The sequence below is a fragment of the Podarcis pityusensis genome (assembly GCF_964106645.2).
Source record: "Podarcis pityusensis genome assembly, chromosome: 8".
In the NCBI taxonomy this organism is placed as follows: Eukaryota; Metazoa; Chordata; class Lepidosauria; order Squamata; family Lacertidae; genus Podarcis; species Podarcis pityusensis.
Window position 1 is genome coordinate 31,172,854 of NC_138033.1, and position 10,951 is coordinate 31,183,804.

At 45.4% G+C, this 10,951-nt stretch overlaps 1 long non-coding RNA gene across 1 annotated transcript; it reads left to right on the top strand.

Moving 5' to 3' along the window:
• Positions 1-5,437: 5,437 nt before the first annotated feature.
• On the top strand, positions 5,438-6,810 carry LOC308482627. Its single transcript, XR_013989363.1, has 2 exons — positions 5,438-5,497; positions 6,311-6,810. It is a non-coding gene; the product is annotated as an uncharacterized lncRNA (long non-coding RNA).
• Positions 6,811-10,951: the final 4,141 nt, after the last annotated feature.

Consider the following 10,951-nt stretch of genomic DNA (forward strand, 5'->3'; position numbering starts at 1 on the left):
AGTTTCAGCCACTCAAAGAGTGGCTGCAGGGAGGATGGAGGGGCTGGGGCTGCATAGAAAGGTCTGGAGGGCCACTGTCTCTTAGCCTCAGTTTCCTGTCTGCAGCATGGGTGTAATACCCACCCAACTTGCAGGGCTGATGTAAAGATCATGGCAGGATAATAAGGTAATGTGCTCAGAACAGTCAAATGCCTGTTACAGTATGGAGCAACGGGGCAGCTTTTCCAAAGTGGAGTCTTCCTGCTCCAGTCCCATCACAGAAATGACTGCATTCTGCTTCTAGGGTTGCCACCTTTTAACTGGCCCTGCCCTTGTGCCCTCAAGAGCAACCTCAAATGCCCTCAAGATGCAGAAATGTAAGAGGTTACTGCACAGGCCATAAGAGAAGTGTGTAAAGTTTGTGTGAGCTATGCAGGAGTAAGGCTTGCCATTCATTGTTTCCCCCCAGAGAATGTTCAGAAGTTTTAGTTCCAGAGTGGGTGGAACAAGATTATGATCTGGACGCTTGATTCAAGGTTCATACTTGAAGCCCCCGGAAGTCCCAAGTCAAAACTGGCCAGGCGAGCAGAGTGCTTCTGGCCAAGCTTGAAATGTGGCACTCGTAATAACCTGAATAATCCCTTTTTAAGCCCACACACCCTCGCCATAAATTGTTAAAACCTTGTCAATAGCTGATTAGACACACTATAGCAGCCTGCCAAGGTGTGACCGCCTGGTGATTTATGGCCAATGCATTTTATATTATGCATTATAAAAAGTTATTAGAGAAAGTGGCTCAGACTCCCGACCCATTCCTGAAATATTAATAAAGCGTTAATAAATGTGAGCTGCAATTCCTAGCGCTGCCACCAAGACAACATCTCTGTGGGCCTGATCCAAACAACCCAAACGACAGCAGCCCGCCTACAATGGAACGAGGCTATTATTCTTCTCACCGCTGAAGAAGGGAACAGGACTCGGTCTGGAGTGCTTTCAACAGCAGCAGTGCATGGTCACAAGACAGAACGCTGCCTCTTTAAATTCATCACATCATCACTAAAGGAATGAAGCTCTGGCTGTCAACCCACCCTGCTTTGGGATGTGAGGGTCAAGTCTGGTTAGCTTCCTACAACCTGGTGCCCCCCAGATGTTTTGGACTACATCTCCCATCAACCCCAGGCAGACCAGCCGGAGGGCACCCAGCTGGGGGAATCTAACCAACACGTTAGAGTTTGTTGGAACAACTCCAGTCTCCAGGAACTCTCCCAACCCTTGCATTGCCAACTGCCTTTTAAATGGCTCCCAGTTATCAGCTCCTTGCTACTGTGAATAGCTTGAGGTGAATTAAAGGCGATTGTTATATTAAAGGCTCTTGTTTTATGGGGATGCAGTAAAATTCCTGCATTTAGAGATGGGAGGACATCTCCTTTTCTCTTCTTTTATTGCTCCCCTGGTTCGCTCTGCCCTGTGCTTTGCTCCTCTTGGATTCTGGTTTAACTAGGATGTCTAAGATTAATTCTAAAATTAGAGCATGGACCGTTTGCTGCAGAGCTGCCGCCTCCCTTGTTCATTTGCATCTTTCCTGCACCTCCACATTACTGTTGCTAGAAAGCCAGCAGTGATGCAATCCTACTATGAGAGCATCAAGATCCTTTGTGTGTTTAACTCGGTGCTTTTTTTGGTTTAAAAAAACAAATCACAAGCTGCTGGTACTTATATCTTGATCAAGTACCATGGGTGCCAGCATTTAATGGCTGTCAAGAGCAGCAAAAAAAAAATAATTAAAGAAGTGAAGGCACTTCATGCCAGAGAGTATCATCACAAATAAAGCACTGGGGTGCATACATTTGCTTCTGCGTTTTGGTGGAAACCAAACACAAATAGAATCTTGAAAAATCTGTAGGTACAATCACATCAAATTGGGTTTCATTTCCCCCCCTGTGGTGCCTTACCAAGTCACCATTAGGACTGCTGGCACACATATTGGTGAAACACCACACCAAAGGAATCTTGAATCATACCAAAGAGTGCATTAAGGTAGCTGCCTCCCGCAATTTTTTGCAGTGCTTTTTTTTTCAGTAGAGGATTAACTCAAATGAGTAAAAAGCCAGGAAGAACTAGAAGCAGGCACACCGCCTTCTTCCACTTGCTCGCAAGACGTGAGCACGTTGCGTGGCTTGAGTGCAAGTCGCTGAACAATATTGAGGGGGCCGGCCCCCTCCTTGAAAATTTTGGCAGTCCCTTGGCCCCTCCCCACTCCAAGATGGCACCCCTGACTAGAAGCAAATGAAAAATGCAACAAATTTCCCAGGCACAATGCTGTGTACGAAATTCAGACGCATTATTATTATCATTTTAAATGGGAAATTCTTAAAGTATTGGTTGCACTGTGGAAACAAGAACATTCGGCCATCCAAGGCAGGCAAGTGGGAATGGTGGGGCACTGGCGCCATCTGCCCTAACAGGCCAGCTTCCTTTGTCCTATTTATTTGGTCTGCCAACCAGGCTTGGGCTGGGTGGCCACAGAGATAGACAGTTTCTGCCCAGGCTAGTTCCCATCATCCATGCTGAGTAGATATGGCAATGAGGAGCCCAAGGGACACTCAAGGGGTGGGAGAGATTTCCCTCATGGCTTCTTCCTCCCATGCCTGGCCTGAGCGATGTGGGTAGGAGCTACAGGGAAGTGTCGCCCACGCCGCTCTGTTTACATGCGAATCGAGCTATAGGCAGCAATAGAAATGCAGGAGGCTTCTCTTCTTAAAAGAATGAAGAAGCTGGAGGCTGATGCCAAGTATGATAGGAAGCCAATTTTTAAAAAAGAAGACGAACTCAAGAAGGGGGTGGTGATGAGTTCATTGTGACAGGAGAGTTTTCCGGAAGGCAATGTGTCAAGGAGAGCCAGGGAGGGGGAAGCTGAGACACTGAGCTGCTCAGGAAGGAAAGGGGTCCCATTTTCACTGCAAAGGTCAACATCCACAAGTTGGTTGGGTTTTATTCTTTCCCCTTGCATCATCGGCTAAACGAACCTCTCCCCCCAGGGCAGGAAGAGGGCTAAATATGAATTCTGCAGCCTGGATCTGATGACTGGGCCCAGGTGGGCTCTGCCCAAGCCCATCAGGGACGCAGAAGCCAGCCGTCAGTTCTCTTAATTAGGCTCCCGCCAGCAGTAGCAAGAGGCTGGCACATTCTTCTGTCACGGTTTGACGTGCTTAAGGAAAGGTGATGCATCAGATCTGATAAATCCTCATTTGGCTGCTGACAGGATTTTCCCCAATGCATTTGTTGAAGTAGGGAAAAATGACTTCATTAGGCAGCCATGTTGGTTTGCTCCTTCAATCCAACAGGCCGAAGCGCCACACCGAAACCATCGTTAGACTCCTCTTTGCCTCTGAAGTGGGAGGTGGCTACTCTTCCCTAGCCATTCAACAACCTCCATTCCCCCCCCATCCCCTCAGATGGATAAATGTGCTTTTCTGAGGGGAATTTGAGGGGTGGGAAATGGTGCATCAGCCACCATTATGAATGTCAGGAAGCTGTGATGGCTTTCCTTCCCGCATACCTCCAAACCACCAAAATTATGCCCCGTCCCCCAACTTTGCTACCTTCAAATAGGGTGACAAGATTAGATGGCCCCTAGCTAGCCCCTGCTGTCCTGGTATATATAGTACAGTATGCAGTGATTGTTGCTTTTCAGTATTCACGGCAGTTGCACAACGTGTTATTCCATCGGACGGTATTCAGTGCTTGTTGTTTGAACAGTTTGTGCTGTACAAGGCCAGTAACAAATGTTTATTATACTGACATGTTTCTCAGTAGCCCATGATTCAAGTTAGCTTCCCCCACCCCATGCCCACCCCCAGGCAACTGCACGGCCTAATTAAACCTCCGCATCTTTTCTTGCCTCTGCAAAGTTTCCCTGCCAGAAAACACTCCCCAAATCCACCTCACCCCTCTGCTACCCCAAGCACGAATCAATGATATTTCACAGGCTGGCAGAAATTAAATATTGACTTTCTCCGGGTTTGAACTTCTCTGTGCATCCCTGAGGCCTTGCTGGCTCCGTTCGCTTGGGGGTTACAGAGACCCACACTGAGTTAAGGGAAGTGACGTCCAGTCCCCTTGGAAAGGCGTGATGGAGCAATGGCTTAATGGGCTTGGGATGGTGGGCTCTCAGAGGAGTTATAGCCTGAGTGTTCTGCTCCTAGAAAAAAACAACAACTCTCAGTTCTCCTCTCTGCATCCGACACACCCACAGGTGTTTCCATCCTTCCAATGGAGTGAATGACAAAGTGAAGACTGACTGTTTGGTTTCTATACTGCTTGTTCCATCCTGAGACAGGACATAGCTTAATATATTAAAAATATATCTAAGCTGTACAAAAACCTGAAGCAACAATAGCCAACCAAACATTACAAAAATACAGAGTTACATATTAAAATGTTACAGGGTGTGTCAGAATAATAATGCATTGATTATATAGATGATAGATGATAGATGATAGATGGTAGATGATAGATAGATAGATGATAGATAGATAGATAGATAGATAGATAGATAGATAGATAGATATGAGGATAGATAGATGTATTTTTCTTCTGACATACCCACCATCTCAGTCTCCGGGTTCTCACCTACAAAAATCTCACAATGAGAAGAGTTCATGGAAACAGCAGACATCAACCTAGTCTGTTCCCCTAGACTTGCTTTTCTATCGTCAGGCCAAAGATAAACTGTGCAAGTCCTGAGCTGTGACTTAAATGACTGAGAATCTACAAAAAGAGTAGAGATCTTTACAGTAACTATTTTGTAAGTGGTTGCCACTGAAATTGGTGGGAGTCAGGTCTCCTAGAGACAGGACTTTTGCTTAGAAAATTTTGTGTGTGCATTTGTTAACTTTGGCAAATATTTATATGTTTCTGTCACACATGACTGTGAACTGACGGTTTTCCTACACAAAAGTCATAGGTTTGCAGGAAAATAGTTGTGTGTAGTACAATGCTGAGCTTTGCTGAATTCCATGTGGGAATAAATTACCAATGTGCATCGGGCATGCAAAGAAGGGGGGGGTAGTGCAAATGAACAGAAGGGATTGAAAGCGGCAGGAAAGTGCACATGCTGCTGTTCCAGAATTAATTTTAGAGATTCTTCTAGTTCAGCGAGAATTCCAGAGAAGTGGGGCAAGAGACAGAGCAGGAAATGCACAAAGCAATCAAGAAATGAAATGGGGGGGGGGGGGAACCTGCTCATCTCGACTTCCACCCTAAATCCATCAGGTGGTGAGTCAGAAGGAAAAGTCTCTGCTGGGAGGAATTCAAATCGGTCCGCATTTAAAGGCAAACCTACCTCATTTGACCTTCCGAAACAATATGCAAACCGAAACATGGTCATCCTTGGGAATTCACACTTCTCTGGATTCTGCAGTGCAGTTTTCCAGCCAAATAATGTGTGCAAAAATGTATATACTAGGCTAAAGTTTGCCATGTAAATGCAAATACTAGAGACAACAGCATACAAAAGGTAATTACATTAGGGGAGAATGCTTTGCAAAGGTGCGCATAGTTGGCAAAATTGCATGGAAAAACATGTCTCTTAGAAGAAATTCGCAGCAAAATGCTGATGAATTTTTACAAGGTTTTCAAAAATAAGTAAATCATAAACTGATGTGGGCATGGGGAGAACTGAACTCAAGGCTGGCAAACTGAAAGGACCTGAAATTGACAGCCTTCTCCATTGCTCATTAGACCTCCCTCCTTCCCCTTCTGTTTTCTCTCCAGCGCCAAACAGTGTAGGTCTGGGATACCCCCCCCCCACCTGCAGATGACTTGGGCACTTGTGAAGCTCACATCCTACAATCAAAGGCACTAAGTGCACAATTCAAAGTGTTGGTGCTGACCTTTAAAGTCCTAAACGGCCTCAGTCCTGTATACCTGAAGGAGCATCTCCACCCCCATCATTCAGCCCCAGACGCTGAGATCCAGCGCCGAGGGCCTTCTGGTAGTTCCCTCATTGCGAGAAGTGAGGTTACAGGGAACCAGCCAGAGGGCCTTCTCAGTAGTGGCGCCCACCCTGTGGAACGCCGTCCCATCAGATGTCAAGGAAATAAGCAGCTATCCTGTTTTTAAAAGACATCTGAAGGCAGCCCTGTTTAGGGAAATTTTTAATATTTAATGCTGTATTGTTTTTAACACTTGATTGGGAGCCGCCCAGAGTGGCTGGGGAAACTCAGCCAGATGGGCAGGTTATAAATAAATTATTATTATTATTATTATTATTATTATTATTATTATCATGCAGTTATCTAATTATTATTTTTAAACCCCTTCTTCACAGACCCTTCTGCAACAATACGAAACCTGCAGGGTCCTGAGGATTGCAGCCCAGGATGGGAGGGACGATCACTTGCTGGATGATGAGCCACTTCTGGACCGCAAGCCTTTTCATCCCTGGGACAGCTGTTCTCTCCAGCTGCAGGCAAATTCTGATGAGGCCTCTCTCTCCCTCTCTCCATGGGCTGTCTCCCAGAAAATAATGGCTCTTTTTATCATTTTTAAATTTCATGCCTATTCTTGTAATTATTTATACATGTCCCTAGGCTGTGTCGCTGAGTCACTGTGCTGAGTTAGACTAATTAACGGAGAGGCGGAAAAGGCGGCAGTGAGCTGGGTCAGCGGCAGGCTTCTGTGCTCATTAGATGGGCAGGCAAATGCGCAGAGAGAGAGGGACAGGCAACTTCGCCGGCTGGTTGCTAGTTTTGCCGTTGATAGCTGAAACCTTCTTTTCAGGGGGGCCTCGGGAAGATGATTGTTAATTATTAAACACAAATAAACTGCCCTGTGTTGTGGTTGTGGAGTTCCAACAGCAACAACTGATGCATCATAGAGGAAGGAGGAAATCCAGGTGTGTCTGAGACAGGAATGAGACAAGGCTGTCAGGAGTTCAGCCTACACTCAAGTAGGACCCTGGCAGAGACACGTGCCCAAGTGGCATGTTCCCTCCCTCCTGGTCGATCGTTCGGGAGCTTCATAAGCTTTCTTCAGCCCGAACATCACAGTGACCGATGCCAACTGACACTGGCACACTTAGGTATCCACAGAGTTTGTGCATCATGTGTGACAGACCTCAGCAACTCAGCATTTTGGCTAATCTACTTTATTTACATATAAACACACACGGAGCACTGCAACATGGCTCCCTCTCTCACTAGCATCAGACAGCAAAGAGAAAACACAAATGACAATAGTCCCACTTCACGGAACACAGTAACACAAACATCCTGTCTCCATCACTTCCCATTTTGTGGAGTCAAAACATATACCGTAATGTGATAGACAAAAATCCCATGACTGCAATCACGGAGCAGGAATTCTAACAAAGGCTACATGTAGTGGTGGTGGTGGGAGTAATGGTTCATATTTATGTATTTATTTAAGAAATTTACATCATACCCCCTTTTTTCAAAAGACCAGAGAACCTTTTATAATATTGCAGCATAATAAACAACACAACGTATGTAAGTACATAACATAGTATAACAAAGAAATCAGAGCAGTTGGATGATTCATAACAGGCATCATCTTCAAATAATTCATTATTTCAATCATCATTTCATCCAAAGGGCTACTGGAAGAGGTATGTTTTTGCTTGTTTTTTAAAAGAAAACATTGACATCGCTAGACTCACCTCCATAGGAAGAATCTTCCACAGACATGGAACCACCACTGAAAAGGCCCTTCCGTGGATTCTGGTGCTTTGTACTTCCTCTCGCACAGGGGCAAGCAGTCACTCCTCCTCTGATGATCTCAAGGTACAGGCAGATTGGCATGTGAGAATACGTTCTCTCTCCACCTTGTTCACTGCTTTATGAAGTCCTTATGGCCCTTTGACACGACTGCTGAGGACTATGCTCCATTACTAATACCTCTGATCCTCAAATTCACTATAAAATAAATAAATATTGCTATCTGTTCCTGCTTTGGAATATCCTTCTTGTCTTCCAACTCCTCTCAGGGACTGTTCAGCAACTAATTTTCCAGGAGGGCCACTTTGAGAAGCCAATGAAGTTTGATGGGCCGCTCAGTGTCATAGCCCCCCTCCCCACTGCTGCTAAGTCAGGGTGGGGAACTGGTGACCCTCCAGATATTGTTTCACTCCAGCTTCCATCAGCCCCAGCCAGCACAGCCAATGGTCAAGGATGGGGGGGAAATGGAAGCCCACATTTGTCCTATCCTTGTGATTGGTTACCTTATTAAGATACTTTATAGTATCTTATTTTTGCCATGGGTTCCATATCACCAAACTTGTAACTAAAAGGGCATTGGGAGTGGGGGAGTGGGAGGTGTGGATTTCACAAATGATTTCTGCTTCTTATCTAAGCCCTTTAAAAAGGCTTACCACCTCCCCTCCTGGCAAGCACTGGGAATATCACTTGTGCCAAACTGAGGATGGTCCTAAGGCAAATGGGATAGTTGGTTAGCTCACTTGATACTTGAATCAAGTCACACAGGTGCTCCACTTACAACAGCACAGCTGAAGCAAAGTATTACATCAGTTGGACATGTCTGTACCAGCAGGTGTTACAACAGGGGAAGAGCCTAAATAAATGAACGAGGTGAAGAAATTTAAAGTGGCAAGTGTGCTAATGTTCAACTTGGAAAGCCGCCGCAAATGCAAAGCAAGGTTTCTGCTGAGGAATGGCAAAGAGGAAGCATAAATTATATCAGGGGGTGAGTACAGGCGGGTGTCCTTGACAGCGCTTGTGATACATGTGGCAAGGCCCACTGTGTGATTGAGATGTGCCTGCAAAGGATGGAGAGGCGGAGAGGAGGAGCCCCAAATGGATGACTCCCAAGGCTCCGTGGCCAGTTGGATCAATACAGCAAAAAGCATCTTCCTTGTAGTGCCATTAGCAAAAGACACTGGAGCCTTGTCAGGTGGTTAAACAAACAGCTTCCCCCACTTAGCTGTGCGTCTCCTGGTACAAGCACAGAGTTCATAAAGCAGAGGAGAAAGCAAACATTTCCAGCAAGCTTCATATAGAAGAAGGGGTGTGGGGGAAGGAACAAGGTTGGTTTTTAAGAATTTTTTTTTTTTTTTAAATCATTCTTACCCAGTACATGCACACATTAATGCACCTTCCTTTCTTGGGTGACGGGAATTGACTACAACACATGGCACATACCACCTGCTGCACATCTGCATAGCTAGCTAGATCATGTTGGTACCTTTCAGAGCGTTTACTGCAGATTGCTGAAGTCAGTTGTAAAGGTAAGCTGCTGACACCAGTGTAGGAGATAAAAGGGACGCAGCTCCATTTTCTGGCAGCTGTCCAAACAACAGCCCTGTAAGGTAGGTTAGGCTGAGAGGAAGAGCAACCGCCCTTAGGCCACCCAGTGTGTTTCATGGGCAAGTATAGATTCAAACTTTGGCAGGCCTACCTACTGCTAGTCCAGCTTGCTAACAACTACCCTACACTGGCTCTCCAAATTTACCCTAATGTACACATTTTTGTAGGCAATTTCCCCTGACAGATAGATTTCTGCAAAGCAATTTCTCCTACTGTAATGCATTCCTAAATCTTATTTTCATCAATATATGCCTTTTTTAAGGCACACTTTCCCCTAGTATATGCATTTTTAGAAGCAGCTGGCTGGAGAACTGCATTGCAAAATTTCGGGAAGTGTGATTTTGAAGGATTGTCTGAAGGATTGTTGTTTCAGAAGGTACAAATTATGTCAGACGCTGTAGTACAGAGGTGCTGCTTGGTTAGATTTCGGTTCTCCAGCTCTTCCATCACCTGCACTGGCAACCAGTGTAAGACTTTTAAAAAGTAAAAATGAGCAGACTGGTAAAACAGCAGGCAGGCTGTGACCCTATTACACGGTGGTTCACCTCGCTTGTTTGAAATGAGAGATTTGCCTGCTTGCTTCGAATCAATATATGAAATTCAGCCCTCCTCACCTTTCTCTTCTCCCCTTAGGCTCAGTGGGAGCCCCTCTGCCCCCAGCCATCTTAGCTCATTAGCCCCAGAGCCTCCGTACAATGCACAGTTCTGTGCAAATAATTCTTCTCTCTCCGCTGCTTCCTTCTCTGTGACTGCCCCTTTGGTTTCCTGAATCAGCTTCCTGCATTCATCCAAAGACTTAAGGCTCTGCTCAGCTTTCCCTCTTCCCATATAGTCTGCTCCCTAGTCTGTATGAAGCGTTTCTCCCATACTGATCTTCCCTACACCTCTCAAAAGGCATTCCTGCTTTATCAACACCCTGTAACTGACCTGAAGCAGTTAACATGTTTGTGAACATTCCACAACGTCACAGAACCTCAGCCAGTAGCTGAGAGGGGCTTGCAGAGAAATGTGGTGAGGAAGAGCACAACCACACTGATTGGTCTCACCTCACTGCCACATCCCCACTGCCCCTGTCCCATTCTCCACATGTTGGGGGACATGTCTCTAGAGGGGCGTTTGCTCTGGACTCTTGCTTTGGCAGGGCTCCATAGGAGAGCCTATTTGCATAGAATATGCTCTTTAATTTAGACTTGCCCTCCAGTGTGTGGGACAGGGCCAACAATGGGGACAAGTTGGTAGGGTGGGGCCAGGAAAGCAGTCTTGCTCCCTGTGATGTTTATTTGCAAGGATAAGACAATAGTGGATGAGTCATCCAGTTTGTAGACTCACAGAGACACACACTATACTGTATTGTACTATAATAATATCGTCACTAGCTTTTCTCACATATACCTGGCAAATGCCATTTCCACGCATATAAATAAAGCAAGCAGTTAAAATCCTGTTAACAGCATTAGTCAAATTAAATTTCACGAGTTATCAGTTACTACAGATTTATTTACAGACGCTTACCATAATGAAAAATGTACGTGCATTTGATAAACCACTGGCCATAATCCAAATGACAAGCAAAATATATCTTTTTAAAAATAGCACTCTTGGTTTAAAAATAAAACTGCCCCTCCCAT